Source organism: Pinus tabuliformis, chromosome 5_1, assembly GCF_031772625.1.
Source record: "Pinus tabuliformis cultivar Carrire ecotype Pingquan chromosome 5_1, CPIR1, whole genome shotgun sequence".
NCBI lineage: Eukaryota > Viridiplantae > Streptophyta > Pinopsida > Pinales > Pinaceae > Pinus > Pinus tabuliformis.
Window position 1 is genome coordinate 300,485,325 of NC_142305.1, and position 10,965 is coordinate 300,496,289.

The 10,965-nt window shown below is 39.9% G+C and overlaps 1 long non-coding RNA gene across 2 annotated transcripts; it reads right to left on the bottom strand.

The window, feature by feature from the left end:
- Nucleotides 1-9,557: 9,557 nt before the first annotated feature.
- Nucleotides 9,558-10,721, bottom strand: LOC149164555 (uncharacterized). Of its 2 annotated transcripts, none has more exons than XR_016260268.1 (3): nucleotides 10,401-10,721; nucleotides 10,141-10,270; nucleotides 9,558-9,840 (listed from the first exon to the last, which is right to left on the bottom strand). It is a non-coding gene; the product is annotated as an uncharacterized LOC149164555 (long non-coding RNA). The 2 variants fall into 2 exon arrangements; XR_016260267.1 differs by having other exon boundaries at nucleotides 10,363-10,721.
- Nucleotides 10,722-10,965: the final 244 nt, after the last annotated feature.

The following is a 10,965-nucleotide window of genomic DNA, read 5'->3' on the forward strand; positions in this document are numbered from 1 at the left end:
AGGTTTTCCTGGAGATTTAGATCTCCCTCTAGATTTAGATCTCCCACTCGATGACTTATTTTTGTTTTTGTTCTGGGACCGTCCTCATACAGACAAGGCATCACCATTCTGGCTCTCCATATTTTTTCGTCTCATCTCCTCTGTCAGCGATGTGAGACTATTTCATCAAATTGCAAGGTAGTTGCATTGCTATCTATTGCAATAACTAGACTATCTCACGAATCTGGTAGAGAACACAACAAACTGATGCACTTATCTTCATCTGAAATTTTAATATCAATAGACGCTAACTAACTTAGCACAGTATTAAATGCGTTCAGATGCTCTGTCATCGAGTCTCCATCTTTCATCCTCAGGTTATACAACGCTTTCCGCAGGAACAGTTTATTCACCAGAGACTTAGATTGGTACAAAGTCCCTAAATTGTCCCACAAAGCCTTCGCCGTAGCTTCCCCTGATACATTCAACAATACTGAATCTGAGACACACAATCGTATTGTTCTCTTTGCCTTTCGCTCCAACTTCTTCCATTCTTCATCGGACACTCTCGTTGGTTTAGTACCTGGATCTACCGCGATCCACTGATCTTTATCCACCAACAGATCCTCCATCTTGAGTTTCCACAACTCAAAACTCTGACCATTAAATTTCTCGATGTCTATCTTTCCACTGCTCGTCATCTTTTTTCACCACCAGAATCGATCCCACAGATCTCCCACTAAACACGGTCTACCACAGGCCCGAGCGAAACCCCTAAACAACAAAGACGTCCCCTTGAAGCCAAAACAACTCTGATGCCAAATGTAAGTTTTAACCCTGTACAGAAATTACCTGCATACGAATTCTAAAACACAAAAAATAAACAATGCGAGAGCATAACACATAAAATACATATACACAGAGATTTCTCACTGGATCCCAAAACCAGGACTACCAGCTTGATTTTTCATTATGTTCCTTTTAATGTTACAATACATATTTATACATGCCGAAGCATCTAATACCATGGACAGAAAAACCATCACGTCCAAAACCATGGATCGAAAACCATAGGTAGGTTCGCCCAACCTAATATAGGGTCCAATTTTTTTTCCCCGTGGCGCTGCCTCGGACCCCGTAGAGGGGGGCTACCCGCCCCCCTCAAACCCCCCGGATAGGGGGGGCTGCCGCCCCCCCTGTGACCCCCCTGCTGCGCAACTGACGCAACGAAGGGGGGGCTCCTCCTCCCCTCTAACCCCCCGGTTCACTACGTAGGTTAGTCGTGGAAAGAATATAACACAACCCAACAATGATGAGGATAAAAATGCATAAACCCTAATGAATTTGGAAGAGATGAGGATGATGGTGAGACGAAGTCATCACCAAAAGGTAATCCCATAAATCCTAATGCTACTATTGTGATCATGCTTCGAGATAACAAGAGAAGGTGAAGATGATAAGCACCCTAGGAAGTGTGGATTAATTCAAAGTAGGGATGGACCTTCAATCACATATGTTTAGGGTTACAAGGATGCAAAGGGAGCATGCAATTCCCGCAAATCCTAATGCCCATGCTAAGGTGTAGGACCAATCAAGAACCTAGGGGAATATTTTCTACATTGACTCTCACCATGATTTCATGCGATGCTAATGAGAATGAACCCCTAGAGGCATGTGAATTACGTTAAAACATGAAGGGGATCACTCTTTTGACAATCTAGGGTTTCTCCCAAACCCTAATATGGTCAATCATGAGGAAAGCCAAATTGAATTCATGCTCTTCCAAATATAGGGCCCCCACTGATCGCGATGCATATTATGGAAATATAAGTTTCAAAATCATGGGAGACTCTTAACGCATCAATGAAGAAACAAACCTTCAAAACCCTAATGCAATCATAAGGTCATTATCTGAGACAACACATTATGTGTGAATTCAATATGTGAAGCGTGAATCGGTACATCAACATGGTTTGATAAGGGTCGCGAGGAGAGTAACCAATTGAAGGCCTGATCAAAACCCTAATAGCTTGGGGCGAGGAATGGGGGTCCCAAAATTTTTGATATGGCCAAAAATTTTGTTTGTTGTTGTAGCGGCTACAATAATTAGTGAACCACTAGTAGAATCCATCATCTCTGCCAACATCCCTATAATAGATCAATTCTAGATAATGATGCAAGAGAATATTGAATAGTTACTATGGGTACCTCTTGTGTTACCTTGACCTTTACAGATATGCCTTCCCTTTCTATCTGAGTTAGGTCCTGCTAGTCAGTAAACACCCAATTAGAAGTTCATGCATGCTAGTAGTTAGTGATGATGTAGAGAATAAAACAAAGGGCTTATTGTATCCAGAGTTTTAAAATAGGTTTCTGGTGTTGCTCCACTGCCAGCAGGCTTGGACAGTACCCTGGTCGAGTCACTTCAAGAAATCACAAGCATTGCTCCACTTCCAGCGAGCATGGTGAGTACCCCAACGAAGTTGTTACATTACATTTTCGTAGGTATTGTGAGTCTTGAGATGATTGACAAAAATATCTTGTAACTTGAGTAACTAGGATCCAAGTGCTTCTAGGCCTTCAAAATCACTTGGGATTACAACTAGCCTCGGCCACACCAACCCTTAACATGATTGGCTTTTTACCCACAAGGTTTTGAACCGATAACATTTTCATCATTGAATGCCTTAACATAACACCCTGTCACTGTCTATTCTATACCCATGATCATGTAGGTGACCATTTTAATTAATTGAATGTTCCGTGCTTTTTAAGTATAACAACTCTACATTATACCACTCTATAATTATTCTCACGAAAATTATATTGCTATCAAATACTTTTTTGCATAAGAAACAGGTACTAAGGAACAACGTTCTATATTACACTTGTTATATTTTAAATATTTTTCTTAACTTTTATTATAATTTATTTTTTATATTTTTCTAATGTATTTTCATTTTTTTTAATTGATTTTTTATATGTATTTTTATTTTTATTTTTTCTATATTTTTTAAAAATTTTGAGTCAGTGAGATTTTGTTTGGAACAATAAGATGGTTAGATTTTTTATTTATTTTTATTTTCTTGGTCTGTTTTTATTTTTTAATTTTAAAACTTTTCTTCACCAATTTATTTTTTTAATTTGTTTAGTTTTTGAGTGGATTTTGTCTGAAATAATAATGACCGTTTAGGACTTATTGGAAGTTAAAAAAGTTAGAAGTGTTACTAATGAGTCTTATTTTGATTTGGAAAGTTGACTTTATTAATTATCAAAACTATCATAATCTCTAAAAATGGTGTTGTTGGTAATTTTAACCCCAGCTTTGTAATTTTAACTGATAAATGATGTTATGAGAATTTTATTTTATTTATTTATTTTTTTTTTTTTTTTTTTTTTTTTTTTTTTCAGAAGAAAAAGCGATATATATTATATTGAGGCAATATATGCAACATAACCTGTAGAGTACAGAGTAGCTTGTGGTTCCCATAAAAATGGTGACCAGACTCAAGAAAGACAGATTTGTACAGATTTTACATGGAAAATGAGAGTCACATATAAAACCTTGGGCATCCATATAGGAGCATATTGAGATGAGCGGAGCACAAAAAAAACATATAAAACATATAAACGCCGAAACATGCTGATAGATGGACTAATACGACAAACATAGCCAAAAACAGTGAAAGAGTTGTGCCCGAAATATCACTCAGAACTTATTCGGCTGCCATTCGCACATCCGCCGGAGGAAACTTGACAATGCAGATAGGTCGAAACAAGGCAACAGAATACCCCAGGTGAAGGAAGCCGGTAGATCACCTGTTCACCCTCGTCGAAGGCGCTCCGCTCCGCTCCAAACCAAGAACCAGCTCGGATCTTAATCCTATCTTTGGATCGATTCATAGAGAGTGGAGATGCTTAACAAAACAGACTTGAAAGGGAGATTTGTGTCTTCAAAAATCTTTAGATTTCTCCATTTCCAGACACACCATAACACAATGGGAAGGATTGGACGCTTAGATTCCTCTTGTCTTCCCCACCAATCGAAAGCTGCATGAATAGAAATGAAACCCAGGTGAGGAAAATGTAAAGAAAAAGCCAAATCATACCAGATTTGTTGGGAGGCCGCGCATTTGAAGAACATGTGAAAGTTTGTCTCCTCCTCAGCTTCGCACAACACACATCTGCTAGGGCCGTGCCACCATCTCTTCCTCAAGTTTTCCCATGTTAAGTTTTTGTTGTAGAAAACTAACCATGAGAAGATAATCACTTTGAGAGGACAACCGAGTTTCCACCATACCAACGGAAAAATCTGTCTTGCAGGCATAATCTTTTTGGAAACAAGATCATAGTAGATATCTTTTACATTTGCTGTCGAATGAGAATGAGATAGAGACCATACTAAATGATCTTCTGGCTCGGCACGCTTTATCCCTCCTTCCCCTAGAGCATTCTTGACATTTTCCCAAGGTGATAACAAGGCAGCTGGTAGGCCAATTTCGGCAGCGTCCTTCAGAATAGGCACAAGGCCCCTCCAATCCGCAATGATCTTGTCCCATGTAAAAATACCCATTCTATGAAGGACAAAAAGAAGAGTGTCTGGAACATGAAGACTCCCCCTATAGCCAGCAAAAGAGTCGATACCAATAAAGATATTTCTTCCAGAGAACATCCTCCATTTCAGATTGTTTAAGAAGTATTTTTCATTTTTTCTGAAACTGTGCCAAATTGAAGAACCCTGTTTAATTCCAATAGAGCCGAACTTGAACCAAAACTCCAAACTTCTATCTTTTAGATACTTCTAATGGATGATAGCACTCCAAAGATTAGCGCCAAAGATGCCTCTCAACATTGTTTTGCAAACCAGAGCCTTTCCGAACAACCTTTGATCCATAAGACCCCAACCCCAGAGCTTTTTGGGCATCGCTAAGCTATTCATTTTAGACAGATGGATTTTGCCTCGGTCAGCCTTAGCACCCCATATAAAGTTGGCGGAAATCCTGTTCATGGAATGAATTATGCAAGCCGGGAGAATAAATAGATGGGCCCAGTAAACCGCCAGTTGCATCAAGACAGATTGGGTGAGGACAACTCTGCCTCCCAAAGATAAGGATCTATGTTCCCACATCGAAATCTTGTTAAAAAATCCGTCAATTAGCCATCGCCAATCGTTCTTTGTATAAGCTTTCGCTTTGAGGTGGAATCCCAAATATTTGATACCTTCTTTCAAAGATCTGGATTCTATCTCGAAGAGCTGTGAGATCCATATAATCATGTCCCGGTTGGAGTCATTGTGATACAGGAAAGATTTTGCCTTATTAATAATAAGCCCAGTCGCTTTTTGAAATCTGTCAAGGATATTTTTAAGGCAGATCCAGGATGCTCTAGACAGCATTGCAAATAATAGGACGTCATCAACGAACAGGTTATGAGAAATGAAGATATGCTTGCAGATCTTTATCGGAACATACATTTTTTCCTCAACTGCTCTGTTGATGTGTAAACTCAAGGAATTCATGGCCAAGATGAAAAGGAGAGGCGACAATGGGCAGCCCTGTCGCAAGCCCCTTTCCGCACGAAAATAAGGAGAGGGAAAGCCATTTATTATAACGGCATAGTTAACATTTTCAATACATGCCATGATCCATTGGATAGGGCCGGGTTTCAGACCTATTTTTTCCAGGAGACTTTGCATAAACCCCCAGTCCAAAACATCATAAGCTTTCTGGAGGTCGATTTTCATAATAGCAACCTCTGAATTTTGGGAGAACATAGAATGTAGGCACTCCTGTGTACTGGCGATAGCATCTAGTATATTGCGTCCTTTTAGAAAAGCATGCTGATTTGGAGTAAGACAGGATGCCAACGTTTCTTTGATTCTTTCAGCTATAATCTTAGTAATGATCTTGAATGTTATGTTGCATAAAGAGATCGGTCTGAAATCAATGAACGATTCAGGCTCTCCCTTCTTTGGGATGAGAGCAATCAGAGTAGATGAAGTGTGGTGGTGAATGCTGCCCGACATTCTGGATGCTTCCACCATTCTGAGAAGATCCAATTTGAAAAGTTTGAAGAAATGGATCAGGAAATCAATTGTCCATCTGTCGGGCCAGGGGATTTGTCTTTCTTGAATGACTTCATAACTCCAAAAAGCTCATTTTCAGTGATTGGTTGAAACAGAACTTCATTCTTCTCATCGTCAAAGATTTCCGGGATCAAGTCAATGCCCCATAGAATATCCCTGAAAGCTATATCTTTTCTTCTGCAATACTGTTCCTTGAAAAAACTGACTGCCTGCTTAATAATATCATCGTCTGTGACAGCATACCCGCCCTTATCATCCTTTATTTTCCAAATGGAATTTTTGGCTCTTCTTTCACTTGCATAATTATGAAAGAAATTGGTATTTTTATCGCCTTCCTGAATCCATAAGGCTCTGCTTTTGAGCCTCCATAATGATTCCTCCTGTTGCATCAAATTGAATTTTTCCTTTTCCAATTTCCTTAAGCGGCACTTCATCTCGAACGAGCAAGAGGCATAATCTGTTGATCCCAGCAGAGAGTCCAGCTCTTGTTGAACGCTCTGTAATTCTCTTTTATCTTTCTGTCGCTTTTGGATCTGCCATTTTTTGACCATCTTCCTGATCTCTGCCATTTTTTCTTTGAAGGTTGAGAAAAAGGGGGGTTTGTCCCTTTCCTTAATCTCTTTCCACGCATTGTTGATATATTCATTGAAAGTTGTGTCCTGAAGGAGGGATCTATCAAACTTGAAAAGAGTATCCCAATCTGAATTGTTTTCCAGGCCATGTTAATAGTATAGGTCTGTGATCCGAGACCAAAATATTTTCCACAGTTGAGTAGGGCATGCCCATTTTGGTAAGGATACTGATATGTACGAGAAAACGGTCCATTCTTTTAGCTATATAGGCCTTGTTGACTCTGCCATTTGACCATGTCGGTTTCATCACCGTGGGCATAATATCCACCATATTCCTGTTAAGCATCTCTAACTTGATGAAATCAGCATGCGCATTGTTTATCTTCCCCTGGCCCCATACCTCTTCAGTGCTCAGTGCAATGTTCAGGTCACCAGCAATAAGGAGATGATCAATGTCAAACAGATCTGTAGAAAAAATGTTTTTCCAAAAAGGAACTCGGTTTTTGTATGGCGCGTATATATTAAGAATATTGATGGGAGATTCGCATCCCCTGATGGAAGCCGCAATGATAATCCCTGCACAACACCTGTAAGCCTTTGCTCTTACTCGAACTGGATCCCAGAGAGTAGCAAGACCCCCTGATAAACCACGAGCCTCTGTTGCAACCATATACCATGTAGGAAGCATTTTCCTGAAATAAGATAAAGTGTCCTCCCGATTGTGCATGGTTTCCTGGATGAGGATTATACCAGCCCTGGAATAGAAAAAGAAATTTTTTAGCGTTAAGAATTTGGGATCAACGCCAAGACCCCTAATATTCAGAGAAATAATAGGGATCATTTAGATGATTCGCCAGCCATGCTTGCTCTAAGAGGCTGTGAATCTGGCAAATCATAGATGGGCACCTCAACCAAAGACAAATTTCTGATTCCTCTATCTGTAACTGTAGTTCTCCCTCTAAAGTGTCTGTTGCCGCCCCTACTCTTCTTCCGGACTGTTATATTCCTTGCCGAGTCCGGGCTGATGACAGGCATTGCTATGTTCCCGGGCTTGTGTATCGTAAGAGGCTCCAATTCGAGGGATTTCCTGTTAAGCAGGTGATCCAGATCACTGTCATAGGGATTGACAGGGGATGAGGCTGGGGAATTTAAGGGGGTAAGCAAGACACACGACTCCTTTACTTTTATGTGGTCCAGGCGAGCTTGATCGGGTTGCGGAGATGAGGATGAGATAGGAATGGGGATAGATCCAACGGAAAAATCTTCCCCCTTTGAAAGCAAATGATGTGAGTCAGATAAGAACTCCTTCTGGTTCATAGGACGCGGCGATGGGATTGGCCTATCCTCTCTCGGCTTAGGAATGGGGGATCTTTGGATCCCAGAAAGGCTGCAAATGACAGGGCTATTTGAAGTATTCAGACAGTCAGGAATGGAATCGGGGGGCATAGGCGGATCCAAAGATTGAGCACATGGGGACGCAGGATATTTGGGACTGTGAACCGGGATTCCCAGGGAAGAGGGAGAAGATGGTAAGTCGTTGCAGAACATCTTTTGCCTGTCTCGCCTGAAGCCAAACAATTTGACATTGGGGCAATTTTTAACTAAGTGGCCCGTTTTGCGACAAGCGGCACACCTAAAAGGTATACCCCAGAAATCCAGTCTCTGTTTGATGGTCTGGTTTTTCCAAGCAATCTCGATATGGGCAGGGTAACCCCCCCTAAACGGCTTTTGAATGAGAATCCAGGCGATTCTTTTATCCTTTTCACCTAGACACCAAGGATCGACGTAGATAAAACGTCCTATAGCATTGCCAATCACCTCCAGGGTTTCAATGGACCAGAGCTCTAGGGGAAGGTTTGGGCATTTTACCCAAATAAGATTATTCATGGGGGTGTTTTTCAGAGGATTAAAGCCGATATACCATCTATACAGGGCTAGAAAACTCCTTTTGAAGACCCATGGCCAACTCTGAATGGCTTCGGCGTCAGCAGCACTTAGGAAGTGGAAACAATACCACTCTCTCATAAGGCTTGATATGACCGGAACATAGCCAATCACAGGTTTCCAGAAATTCGCAAGCCATTTCCTCATGTCAGAATCAGACATTTCGGGGAAATGCCACTTACCAATAAGAGCAAGGTTCTGCAGGCTCTCAATCCTGTCATCTAGATGCGCACTATCGATTCTTATCGCCGACGAGGGGGAAGAAGTTTTAACAGGCTTGCGTGCCTTGTTATAGCTGAAATTTTTTCGCCCAATGCACCAACCTTCCTGTGACGCCTCTGCTTCCTTATGTGAGGACGGATCAGATTTCTGAGTGGATGGCTTGACCACCAAGTCATTTAGAGTTGATTGCCAATCCCCTGCCAATGAGGCAGCACCCCATGCTTGCTCAGCGTCCACGGTGGCTTTGATAAGGTCATCCGGATAAGATGACAATTTGGACAGATCCAAATCCGGAAAAGTACCCAAAACCAAAAGGAAACTGACTTTCGAGGCCAATCTAGTCCTATGGGAAATTAACATCAAGGCGGATGGGGGTACAGAAGAAGGACATTGAGAGAGAGAGTCTGGAACAATTCATAAAAAATCAGCCTTATTAGAATTACCATTTTTATTTTACAGAGTTAATTTTGATGACAAAAATATTTGGTTATAGGCCAATTTCATTGACATATTCTTGTATTTTCATCCAGATTTTTATTTGCCTGGTTAAAAAAAATAAATTTACAATATGTGGTAAATATGTGGTAAAAGTGAAGTAATGTAAATAATATGGATAGGTAATACACAATTTTAATTTAAAACCCATTTTTAAAAACTATAATCTCTAATAATATGTTTAATCAAACTTACTCCAATATAGAAAAAAAAACATTTCCATTACAATAGAATCTATAATTTGAACTTTACTCTTCAAATATCTAACACCGCATTTATATATTTATTTAATATACCCTGTTATATAATTTGAATCAAGACCATGGCTACTAATTGTCCTTGGCTTGGCTACCATTCCTTTGATAAAATAAAGTCTAACACAAGCTTTGGCTACAAACAGTAGAACATTAACCCAAGAGGCAAAAACATCCCGAGATGCTCCAACATATCAACTCGGTAACCTGTTCTTGATTCTCTGTAGCTGGAAATTGTTTGTTGTAATTACTGTTTTATGATGTATGAAAAGCCCTCTTTTCAGATCTCCTGTTCAAAAAACCAAATCTCTCAGATTGCAAATATTTTAATCGGAAAATCAAAGGCCTGGTTTCAGAGTACAGATACGATAGCTTTTGTTCAGTATAAAATTATAAAATATATATTTAATTTGGTTAGGGATGTATGAGAGCTGAAAATCTTTAGAGGAAGGCTCAGAAGGGCGGGCTACAAATGAAAAACCCTATTCTCAGATCCCCTGTTCAGGGGTCACAAACGAAAACCTTGAGCGGATTGCAACTCTTTAAATTTTAAAGGGAGAAGAATGAATAAAACCGGGATTCGACTTACCTCGAATGAATGCGCGCTTTGTATGATCCCTTATCCTTTTAATTTGGTTAGGGATGTATGAGAACTGAAAATCTTTAGCGGAAGGCTCGGAAGGGCGGGCTACAAATGAAAAACCCTATTCTCAGATCCCCTGTTCAGGGGTCACAAACGAAAACCTTGAGCGGATTGCAACTCTTTAAATTTTAAAGGGAGAAGAACGAATGAAACCGGGATTCGACTTACCTCGAATGAATGCGTGCTTTGTATGATCCCTTATCCACCTCGAATGAATGCGTGCTTTGTATGATCCCTTATCCTTTTAATTTGGTTAGGGATGTATGAGAACTGAAAATCTTTAGAGGAAGGCTCGGAAGGGCGGGCTACAAATGAAAAACCCTATTCTCAGATCCCCTATGATCCCTTATCCTCCCTCTACTGCACCACCACCAAACTGAACCTTAGAATATTTATGCTCTAAACGCGGGAGTAAACAGAGGTAGTAGTTCCCTGGGCTATTTCAATGGATTCGGCGGTTTACATAAAAGGTTGTTCACGCCTGCTATTTGGAATGGTTTTCTTCGATATGCATCTGGTTAACTTTATTTTATTTATATACTAGGTTAATATTTTTATGTTGATGGGTGTGTTTATGGTGAAGTATTGTTTTTACTAATATTATTTTTTCTATAAAAAGAAAAAAAGAAAGAAATTATTTTAATAAAGATAGCTTATGTGATAGATTGTTTTTTCATCTGTTTAATGTATTTGGTTTTTTTCTTGTGAAGCTTCACAATAAATGCTCCCAGTTTCTAGACAAACCCCTTGCTAAATAGATTATCCCAAGAG